At 45.2% G+C, this 12,512-nt stretch overlaps 1 long non-coding RNA gene across 1 annotated transcript in view; it reads left to right on the plus strand.

Annotated features, from left to right (window-relative positions):
* The first annotated feature begins 593 nt into the window (after window positions 1-593).
* Window positions 594-12,512, plus strand: part of LOC125940639 (uncharacterized) — a 50,698-nt gene continuing 38,779 nt past the window's right edge. The window contains exons 1-2 of the long non-coding RNA XR_007463837.1: window positions 594-850; window positions 2,474-2,569. This is a non-coding gene — a long non-coding RNA (uncharacterized LOC125940639). The remainder of the gene's footprint in view (window positions 851-2,473; window positions 2,570-12,512) is intronic.

Here is a 12,512-nt window from a genome sequence, read left to right on the forward strand (position 1 = left end):
GACACATATCACTCACGTGCTTTTCACACGCCGTTGATAGAAGACTCTACCGAAGGGGTCACTGAAGTCTGCAGATTTTATTGCGATAGCAATTATATGGACACTTCTACCGGATTTCTGCCGTCGCCGTCGCCGTCGCCGTGAGGTTCCCTATAGATAAAATCTTCGCCGCGCGCCGTATGCCCGAGCGGAAGCGTGCGGGGACGCGCGCTTCTACGCTGCCAACAACCACGCTCGTCGCTCGTCCGCACCGTCTCGTATCTCCACACGGCTCTGACGTTTATGCGCCGTGCATTCGCCGCTCAGTTTCCGTTGAAGCGATAGACCGTACGTACCTTCGCCCGCTGCGGCGTATATACGCTCGCTGCCAGCGTTTTGACAGTCGTTGTCTGCAGTCGTTCAGTGTGATCTATTCCTGTTTGTTTGCGCGCGCTCACACCACGCTTGTTCATTCAGTTAGTAATAGTCGGGCCACATTTTCCAACGCACGCAACACATGCAATGCTGCCCGGATCGGCAGTGCAGCACTACAGGTATGTCCCTTAATCCATCAATAATCATCGCCAATGTTTACGAACGGTGGTCGCAGCTTCCCAGCGTCCTAAACTGTTGAGATCTCCTTCCCTGGTTTAATGGCCCAACGTAATACCGTCGGTACATGAGAGGGGGCGGCTAGATTTACGACGGGGATGCATGCAAAATGCAGCCTCCGTCGAGAAGTGTTGCAAGCTAAATTAACCTACTGTTGTTAACTGGCAATGCAGCGACCGCTCGCAGTACGTGGCCAGCACAGTCATCGTGCTGTGCATCGTAGCCCTGGCGCTGGGCTACATCTTCACGACGACAGATCGTAAGTGAAAAACTTCAAGCTTCGTTAAACGGCGTTATGCGGCATTGACTGAGAGGTAGGGGGAATGAAGGAGGGGAGGGGTGTACGACTTAAACGCTACGTGTCGCTTGGTAGACTGCCACAAGTTTCTGCACATGAACGTGTGCCACGATAACGAGCGCAAATGGCTGGATGACGCTCTTACGTTCTGTGCTTACGAAGGCTTTCCGGAGTATAGAGCGGGCTGGGTGTCATGAAGGCGGGTGTATCTTTACAAAGAAGGCGCTTTATTCCTGTGCAGATGCGCCATTTAGGAGTTTGTTCATTCGGTCGCTGACGCAGCAATAATTAGGAGGCCCTGTGAATAGTTTTAAATGAACTTGTCCGCTGGTCGGCGACACGTGGTACGAGCATACCAGGACTATCGCACTACTGTCGGCAAGGTGCCTAACCTAACCTAAGCTTAACATAACACAACCTAAACTTACAAAACAAATCGAATGAGTGAAACTTTTAATGCTCCCGCATTATTAAGCCCGAATAACTGGAGCTCATATGTGCTTTGCTTTAGATTGCTTTTAAGAGTATACAGTGGGTTCAGTTTCAAGAACACGGGTGTATAGGGAACACCTTATAACTGTAATAACTATAACTTGGTTGTCTAGGAAGTACTGGAAGTTGTGGATCTAAACCCGTTTCTGGTGTGTTATGGTGAGTGTTCTGGTGAATATCACTGCATGGTTTCAAACTTGCTTTCAAAAAAATGCCGGAAATGAGGCGTTTTATAATGAATGTTTTCAGTAGTTCGGGAATCCAGCAAGCGTTCGCATTCTTTTTTACCTACGAGCCGTTCAAAGAAACGCGACTATTTCAAGGGAATGTGACCTGTCTTCTTGAAAGATTTCTAAATTTGTATATTGTAAAAATAATAAAATTAGTGGACGAGCGCTGTAATAGTACTATGTATAGGTTATCTGTTTTTCGTGAACCTTGCAACAGTTTCCGAATAGTGCACCACCAGAAAAAAACGCATATTGCGTTTTAGGAAGGGAAGCGATACAGCTACCTCTACTTTTAACGATGTGATGCGTATTGTGGTCCGCGCGGCCTGAGTCTGACAAAAATCTACACCCAACGGCCAGATTACCAAAGGCACGCATCGCCACATAGTAGGTGACTAGTTTCCAAGGGCTATTTCTACCAGACATTTTATTTCGTAAATTCACGCATTGCTAAAAGCTCCTCCAACGTTACCGAGAGTTCCGGTAGAGATAGTGGCATATAGTGGAAAGATACACAAAAGATATTTGTTTGTCTGTTTTAAGAAATTTGTGTCCGGCTTCTATAGGGCCTTAAGGCTTGCGCTTCAAGAACTGGTTAACGACGGAACACACCTTATTTCTGGTAAAACGGGAATATCATGGTGTTCGAGGTCAAAGGAACTGTGTAGGATTAGCAACTGCTGCGGTCCGATTCGTGGGGATTGCATGTCTACCTCCAGTACATGAACTGAGCCTCCGTAGTGTAGGAAAAATGGACAAAATTTTCATCTTGACGTATATCGGGTTGGAAATATATTGAAAAGGCGTCGTATAACTTGCTATATTGAAAAGGCATCGATATTGCTTCACAATTGCGTTCAAGGTGCCGGCCCGACATCGACTGCCGTCACGACTGCGGGGTCTCCAGCATAGCTGGAAACAACTAACCCTACGACTACGAAGGCTCCAGACATTCCAGGTGAGAGTTGAGAACACGACGCATCGCAAAGAACCATGGAGCGATAAATATTAGCGGGAATTAGATTGTGGCGGGTTCCGCAAACGTGTCGATGGACGGCACGTTAATCCACACAACACAGAGAGCACATGCATAGATGGGCCCATGCACAACACATAGTGCTTCGTGTATGTGCCTCTTTTGTCCATCAAATGCGATCCCGTGCAGCAGTGTTGTTTTCTTACGCGCGAGCGTATAAGACCTCCCCCCCCCCCCCCTCTTCTGTGAAAACGGCGAGCTATGCGTGACCGTGTGGGAAGCAAGCCCCGGAGGAAGAAGGCGCCTGGAGGTGAAGAAGAGAACCAGAACTACCCGGTTTGGTTCCTTGTCGTTCGTGCTTCGACGCCATGGTGCTCGCTGTGCATGTTCGCGTCGTTCATACGCTTGCGCGTGGCCCGCTTTCACGAAGTGAAACGTCACTACCTTTTTATTTGCGAATAACTATAGAAGTTATTTGGAGGCTTTCTATAGTGAGAAATTGTCTTCATGTTGGTATTCTTTTCTTGTTGCATTTCAAGGCACATTTCGCGTTGGTCTCCCAGCCGTTATCCACTAACGGCGAACCGTCAAAGAAAACTTAATATTTAACCAAATCAGCAGCGACGGACACGGCATGTGCATTTACTAGTGTGCTAAGTACGAGCGATCCGGTGCTGATTGGCGTGGTTCCAAAAAAAAAATATTGCAGTTTCAGACGAGCTCAGCACGGCCATTTGCTTTACGGGACCAATTGTCATCATTTGAAACATTTGCTTTGATCTTACTAAACATTTTCTCAATGATATGTATAAGTTTGATTTGTATATTGCTTAGGCCTTACTCTGGTTCCTTTATATATCCATGCAAATCTACCTCAAGCTCGTTACATGCAAGTGCGTTCACAATTGCACTAGTAAAACACCATAACATAATTGACAATATATAGGTACAGGCAACAGGCGGGAACTCAATATTGCGGCACCGGCGAGCGCTTGCCAACTCGCAACATGCCAACTTGCGCTAGCCAACTTGCAACGAAGCATGCGCATGGTGTCGATCCATGGAATTTCGAATGCGTCTCCTCTCGCTCACATCGGCCGTCCAATTCAACCCCTTCTGGCCAGCCCGCTCATCAAAATCGTGAAAAGAGTGACATGTGTTACACTGCTTGCCTTTCTTCCATGACCGAAGAAGCAACCAGCAGCGCTGCAGAACAGCGAGTTTTTTTTTCTTGAAGTCAATCTTTTAATACAAAAACGTGGCTACGTTGATTTGCGGTAGCTCAGTTTCTATGAATTTGTCCTGCTGAACGCAATGGCGTGGGTACAACTTCCTTCAGTGCTGGCTGTGCTGCTCTGCAAGCAGACGAAAATAAGCGCCTGTACTTTTATTGAGCGAAGCGTAAAGAAAGACTGGTGGTATCGCATATTCCATAGCCTTCATTGCGGTATTTCATACAGCGGTGTTGTTGATTTTGGGCATGCCGGCCGTGGTTGCTTAATGGCATTGGAGTTAAGCTGCGAAACACGAGGTTGCGGAATCGGACCCCGGCTACGGTGGCTGCATTTCGATGACGGTGAAATGCAAAAACACCCGTGCATCCTGCATTGAGCGCATTTTAAAGAGTTCCAGACGATTCGAAGTAATCCCGAGTCCTTCAGTTTGGCATGCCTCATAATCGCATCGTGGTTTCGGCGCGTACAACCCCACAATCTAGTTTTTTTTTATTTGAGGCACGATGCAAATAATGCAAAGGGTTCAAGCATGAAGAGGAAGTGGCTGAGGGTAAAGAATGCGCCACAAAATGCAACGAACGTTGTTGCGTTCGTGTACGGGGTCGTGGCATGGCAGCCTGCTTGGGTGGTGCATTAGCGAAAAACTGACTATGAGATCGGCTGCTTATTAAAAGAACGATATCAGTATTCATTAAAGGTAACCATGTGCTTGAGCACTGTAGCAGATCGCAAACCTCCAAGAACGGGGGCTGACTCGAGACTTGAAATCGGTGCATGTCACCTCGCGACTCGCTCTGATCCTACATAAATGATGTGAAATTATGGTAGAAGCGCAGAAGTTTTGATTGCATCATATATATAAATAACCAGCGCGAAAACACACGGACCACGAGAAGAGAACAATAGAGCGCTCTACGTGCATTTAAAGTGGGTGAACACAACTATACCCCAACACTGTCTAAATTAAAAATAAATTATGGGGTTTTACGTGCCAAAACCACTTTCTGATTATGAGGCACGCCGTAGTGGGGGACTCCGGAAATTTTGACCACCTGGGGTTCTTAACGTGCACGTAAATCTAAGTACACGGGTGTTTTCGCATTTCACCCCCTTCGAAATGCGGCCGCCGTGGCCGGGATTCGATCCCGCGACCTCGTGCTCAGCAGCCCAACACCGTAAAGTTTGATTGTAAACACACACACACACATATATATATATATATATATATATATATATATATATATTCATAAAAAATAACGAGAAGCGCTCTTTTTTGGTTCGTGTCTGTCGCTGTTCCATGTGTCTGTGAAGTGCCTTGTCTATTACCGTTGCAATATTTCTGGTGTTATAACTTAACACTAACAGACGAGACACACAATGTAAGTGTACATTCAAATCGTAAATATCAGGCGCGCGAGATAGCGCAGTACAAGGAAAGAGGCTTGTTGTCCTTGCTTTTTTGCACTTCACAGGCACACAGAACAGAGAAAAACACTGATCAAAAATGAACACTGCTCGTTATTTATGAATACGCATATATTTGTTTTTACAATCAAACAGTTTTAAGTAGAGTGCACTATTCTCTTCTCGTGGTCTGTGTTTTCGCGCTGGTTATTTGTAACGCAATCAAATCATCTTCTGTTGGCGTGAAACTATTCTCCTACTGAATTGCTTCAAGACGAGAACTAAAACTCCTTAACGGAATTGATGTACACTATCTGCCCAGGGCGTTTGCATTCATTATACATACAGCGAATTCATTTGATGAGCACAGTGGAGTGTGCCATTACCGCTGACGTCTGATGAATCGACACATCGACAGCTAGAGAAGGCGGCAGTTGTTATTGATGCCGTTCAATTTAAGAATTACAAGTAGCCACATTTTTCAATGCTGCTCTGAATGGCTTGCGGTCGGTGAAGAAATTGTAGAAATTCTAAGGGAATACTGGCATGTTTGCAGCCAAGTAACTTTTGCCGGTTTATTCTTCTCGGCTGAAATTAAAAATACCACGTGACTAACCGTCCGCCCGCATCAGAAAGCAGCGCCTTCAAAGACTCCGCACGAGTTAGTGAGCTATCTGTCCCGGCACGCTGTCGCCAGCTCTGCCAGCTCTGCCACTGCAGAGCTGGCGCAATGCAATGGCGCTGCACATGACGCAGAACATTGTTTCGTACCTGCGATTTCCCTAAATCACAGTCACTGGCTTTTTATGTCCTTAAGCTTCATTTTGTTTGCGTCATGATAGAGCATACGCGATGGAATTAAAATACGCAATAGAAGAATGAATTCTTATTTCTTTATGTACATTTCCTGCTTTCACACATTATTGTGGAGTATGTAGCTGATATGAGCGAGGGAGGTGCAAGCTGGAGTCGGCTAGCGCAAGACAGGGGTAAGTGGAGATCGCAGGGTGATGCCTTCGTCCTTCAGTGGACATAAAGATATAGGCTGATCATGATATTGCTCATATAATTCGTTTCCTCGGTTCAAAACCTTGTCTTCCAAAAAAAAACGGCACGCTTTGAAATGGCTCATGTCATACCGCCTGTTCTGCAAAATCCAAGTACAGGAGCGTCATTTCGTTCGTCCCTATTAGCATACCGCGACCTTTGTACGGAGTTACAGTGGACATTGCGTGTACTACAAAGCTGGTACATTCTCTGCGTTAATGTTATGTAATATAAAATCGCATTCCTCTTCTGCAGCGCTTTCATGTTGCTCCTTAATTCATGGAACGCGGGAAACAAACGCAAGCCATGTTTGAACCTGGCTTCCGGTTACGCGACGCAAAAAATGCCTTGGGGCGCTGAACACCAAATCCGAATCACCTTTCGCTGCATTCTACTGCAGTCTGGACAAATATTAAAACATGTTTCTCTATATACAAAAAACCAACGTGAACAGACGTGATCTGGGGAAATTTCAACAAAAGGGAAGGGGTATGCGTAATGTCCTGTGTGTAAACAGAATAGCGTTTTGCGAAGTGTTTTGAAGATCGCTCGAAATAAAACGCGTGCATGAGATGGACTATATACGCTCTCACAGTAATTCACCATGAAGTCAAGTATGCATATTACAGATCCGGAGAGAAAACTTGCATAGGCAACGCACATTAGGAAATCGCGAAATGCTACTTTTTTGGCCTCCTGTTCGTGCCAGTAAAAGTGTGTGATGGTTTAAAAAATATAAAAGTACTTTTCTTTTGAAAGCTCTGTCAAATACGTAACAGTTTCGTATTGCGTAAAAAAAAAGTATTGTCCATCTCACCTCAGTCGAGGGTTTTTTCGTGCTGGAGCATATGCGTGCGCTGCTGAAAAAAATTGGTTGGTTAGGTTAAGTAAAAAATTACGTTGATGTGATGTCCTGTACACCCAGTGCAACTGTCCGTACATCAAGCACCCCCGAAATTTCTTTATTGGGCCGTGCCGAACTAACAACGGTTTACTTAGTACTGTTTGCCATTTGCCGCCATCCATAGGCGAAAATTTATTTTTCCGGGGGTGCTGGGGCACGACCAGCTTTCCGAAACCTACCCGTATACACACACACACACACACACACACACACACACACACACACACATATATATATATATATATATATATATATATATATATAAGAAGGAAAATCAGAAGCACAACTTCGCGGTTATCTTAGGTTTAGTATTTACCCAACAGTTTCGGTCGGTGTCTGACCTTGAAAAGGTCGGTCCACCGACCGAAACTGTTGGGTAAATACTAAACCTAATATAACCGCGAAGTTGTGCTTCTGATTTGCCTAAATACGCTTGGACCATTGAAAAATCCAGTTAGTATATATATATATATATATATATATATATATATATATACCCTCGCCTAACAATTTTCTATTTCTAGCTTTATGGTAACTTCAGGCAAATTGTCGCGGTTGTCTTCGCCGTGATGTTCCGCATATCTCCAAAAGTCATATACATAAACGACCCATACCCTGTGGGTGCGGGAAGCACGCAACAGTGAGCCGAAAAGGATGGCGGCTTGATGGGCATTATTTCCCACGCACTCAATATTCGGGTTAGTTGTAGGTCACGTAATCAAGCGCGAATGGGAAGGAGAGCACGCGTCTTCTCCTCTAGCCCTGCCGTAGCTGTGAATGATTGTGCGCGGCTGAAGTTTGTGGGGCCCGCGTGCCGTATCTAGCTGTTGGTAACTGGCAGGTTTTTTTCAGGGTCAAAAAAGCACGCAAAGTATTTTGAAGTGAGGTGAACATAACATCAACATATTCTCTAGATATAGGCTATTTAGTTGGCTACCTCCTTCTCTTTCAATAATATAATACAACTTTGTCCTATGTATATATTTAAAGAAAGTGTCTGTGCATGGTGTTCTCAGTGGAAATTAAAAAAAATGTTAAAAAATGTAAAAAAGTGAGGAAACACGGGTGAGGTAGCCGCCGCTAGTGCTTCTCAGGCGCTTGTCCTCCTATTGTCAGGATTTGCCGAAGTAAAGCGAAAGTATAAATTAAAAGCCGTGCACGTCCACACCAACAACGGTGCCGTAAGCTTTTAGCCACAACAAAAGTGAAAATGTGGAGGCAACGCAAGAGATTCGTCAAATTATGTGGGTAACAGAACTCCGCTAATGACATTTTATGGGGCATGGGGCTCAGCCCCCCCCCCCCCCCCGGGAAAATTCCGGAGGGCGCTCGAGCCCCGGAGCCCCCCCCTTGGTCGGCGCCTATGCCGCCCTCCTTCTCTAAAATGTCTGGCATACGTGGTGGCTAGAATATGCGGGTAGGAGACCTTTATTTAGCCCAACAGGTTTGTGCGATTCTTCAATAATCCTAAAGCGGAGTTCTCCTTTTTTTCAGCCTAATATCTAAACTTGCTACGGTGAAAGCCAATGGGAATAACTTTGTAACGTCTGTCCTTCGTAAACTATGATTGGTTTAACTTACTTACGCGTGTTAGCGGGGCGGAGTATTGCTGTTTTCAGTGTTCATCAAGCGTCAACCACTTTATAAGTTTACTGTAAGCTAAATTGCTTATAAATAAGTATTATTTACTGATTCAACGTTGGCAAGGCTGAAAGGCAGGCAAATGTTCAATTTTTGTTAGGAATATCTAGTACATAAGAAAACGCGTTCATCTGGTCGTTATAGGATAAGGCATAAACGCTCACACGTGCCCGAACCGCAGTATTGCTCATCGTTTTGGTCATGCGATACTTCTTCCACGCGATTATATCGGCGTTTTTTTTTGTTTGTTTGTTTGTTTCCTTGCCTCTTCTGAGCTTTATTGTTGAAAAGATCCCTTCGTTAAGGTGTTTGTAATGCTAACACCCGTATTTCGCTGAAAAACTTAATATTACCAGCTCCTTGGCGTCGCGTGGCACTGCAGGCTTTTCTCGCGATTTCCTTTTCATTAACTAAGACGCCGTGCGCTTTGCGTAGCAGTGAGCGGCAGATGTCAGATAGCGTCACCACATAATCTTTTCACACTTAGTTCACGGCACTCACCAGCTACTCAGTTTCGATTACAGATAAAACATTTTTTTTCCCGCAGTGGTGAGTAAATTGAATTTCTGCTCTTTCTTCTAATGCGGGGTAAATTGTGAGCAGCAGAAAGCATTCAATTGTTATTATCTACCTACTGTAACTAATGAACTTATCATTGGAGGAAAGCTACCGATATGGATTACCGGCTATTTCGTTCTAGCACTTGCTCTGATGCTCACACTAACGTTTCAGGAATGTTCGGTGGTCTTCGCTAGCACACACGATATACTGCATCTGATTTTCCTGCAATAAGAATGCGAGTGGGCCGACATAGTGCTAACGGGTCCCATAGAAAAAGAAAGCATTGCTGCTATCTATGGTCTACCCATTATATCGGGCGGGCAGACACATCGCCTGCGCTGTCCAGCCTGGGCGGATGGAACGCAGGCAATATGATAAGGTGACGTACCTAAACATAGCAGCACTCATAATCAGCGAGACGATGCGAGCCGTCTGCCGTGATGTGTATTAACCAATCACTGTCTAAAACATGAGCACTAATAATAAGTAGGAGATCCGGAAAACTACGGCCTGCCCTTTCCCGGTAAGAAGATTCTGAAAAATTTTCATTTCTTAACGCTTTCTCAGACGAGATAGATACCAGAAATGTTGGCTTCGAGTTGGCCTTGTTGGAGTTCGAGTTGCGAGCTGGCCTGAAAACTCAGTTCTCATTCATTCTAGAGGTTCTTGTTCGATAATCTGGTGCAGAAAGTAGAGATGGTCCAAAAGGGGCACCCCGCATTATTATTCCAGTCATTCACTTTCAATTAACTTTTTCACATGACGCAGCTGCACGCAGCTATTCCTTAGTGGGCAAACTGCTTTTGCAGTCATCTGACCGTTGTATTAGGCCGAGAATGTCCCATTTCCGTTCTACTGTGTATCTCTGAACGAGCGTGTCTGGCAATATATTGGTACATTTGGTAATTTACAGTAATATATCCTAAAGTTAAACCTAGGGCATGTACACTTGGACTCGGAACTAAGGAAACAAACGGAAGCCATGATTCAACCTGGCTTCCGATTATGCGATACTAAAAAACAGGGCCTCAGGCACGCACAGTTGGACTCGGAACAGTCAGCGAGTTTTACTGATATTTGCCCAGACTGCAGTTGAAAGCAGTGAAAGGCGATGTGGTGTTCAGCGCTTTGAGGCCTTGTTTTTCAGCATCGCAGTATCGGAAGCCAGGTCTCATCGTGACGCTCAGCAGCGCGAGCGTCACCATTCTTGTCTTAGTGGTAGGAGCCGCTGTCTTTTTGAAGATGTCCGAAAAATTCCCTGTCCTTTTAAAGCGTGCCAGCGTCGTCACATCAGTCTCGGCATTATTTACCACAAAGCAGCCATCATGCAACGATGTGCCGCCATGCAACAACGTCGGACAAACAGTTTGAATTCACTGCACAGACTGTTCCAGTCGGAAAAAGCGTGGCACTTCAGGTGACCCGGGTTCGCCCTGCTCTTGCGCCATCTGTTGGAACATTTTATTACTGTTAGGTTAAAGCCAGATACAGAGCCGCTGCTTCAGTGGGATTGTTTTCCCGATGTGTGCTGCCATTTTTGTTTTGGCCGCCTAGCGGTGTCGCGCAGTATTATATAGAACATTAGTTTTATATTATGCTAAAACTAGACAGACGCACATTCATTTTGATGTATATTGTGCAAGAGATGTTCATTTACTAACGTAAAAACCAGTGCACGGTGCATACTTAATGAATGCCGCGGATTACGGTTATGCACATATATCTTGCCTCAAATAGGCCTGACATTTCTTTTGCGCTATATAATGTTGACGTGTATGACCCCTTGCCACCAGTGCTAGTAGGTCGCTTGGTTTTGGCCGGTCGGTTGAATCGAGTGACAGACAGACAGACACGACTGACAGACACAACATGACGGACAGACACAAGACACGCCGGACAGACACAAGACACGCCGGACACACACAAGACACGCCGGACACACACAAGACACGCCGGACACACACAAGACACGCCGGACACACACAAGACACGCCGGACACACACAAGACACGCCGGACAGACACAAGACACGCCGGAACACAAGACACGCCGGACAGACACAAGACACGACAAACAGACACAAGACACGACAGACATGACACAGACACGACAAGACACGACACAGACACGACAAGACACGACACAGAACGACAAGACACGACACAGAACGACAAGACACGACACAGAACGACAAGACAAGACACAGAACGACAAGACAAGACACAGAACGACAAGACAAGACACGACAAGACAAGACAAACAGTTTGACAGTGCTTCGACAGTGCGAAGTCGAAGCACGTGCAGTGATCCATTTTCTGTATTTGAAGGGACAAGATGCCAAGACGATTCACGGCGAGACACAGACACACAGACACAGACAGATACGACAGACACAGACACAGACAAAGAATTCACACACAGAAAGACACAGAATTCACACACAGACAAGACAGACAGACACAGAATTCTCACGCAGACAAGACACGGCAGACAATACAGACAGACACGACAGACACAGAATTCACACACAGACAAGACACGACAGACAAGACAGACAGACACGACAGACACAGACACAGAATTCACACACAGAGAGACACAGACAAACAATGTTTTCACGTTTAGGTAGGCCTAGAAAGACTATAGTCTTAAAAAACAACTCTTAACCTATGCTAGAGATTACATGCCCAGGATGGGTATTACGATTAGTCATAATACGGATGCGCTTTGTGTTTCTCCCTTCTGCAGGCATCGCAGTGCCGTCGCGTTTAGTAGTCAGTTGTGCCCGTAGACAGTTCTGAGAAGACTACACCCACAGAAAAAAATACTGCTTAAAAAATTGCTTACTGGCTCAAGCAATAAAACCAGTTCACCTCGAATGAAATGCCTTCAGTTGTGCGAAAATATACTTCCTTGATGAACGGTACAGTCCCTTTAACAGTTTTTTTATGCATGAAGTAGCAAAAATACCTAAAATATTAACGTAATTAGTCGCACCGTATGGGTAGCAGTCTTAAAACTTTCTTGCACTCTTTTTGCAAAATAGATTTATCAGAATTCGTTCATTCAAGGAAGTTATGCCTTGCAATGTCAGGGGATGCAATTCTTAAACTACAATACGTGGCCTAAATCA

The sequence above is a fragment of the Dermacentor silvarum genome, chromosome 10 (assembly GCF_013339745.2).
Source record: "Dermacentor silvarum isolate Dsil-2018 chromosome 10, BIME_Dsil_1.4, whole genome shotgun sequence".
Lineage (NCBI taxonomy): Eukaryota > Metazoa > Arthropoda > Arachnida > Ixodida > Ixodidae > Dermacentor > Dermacentor silvarum.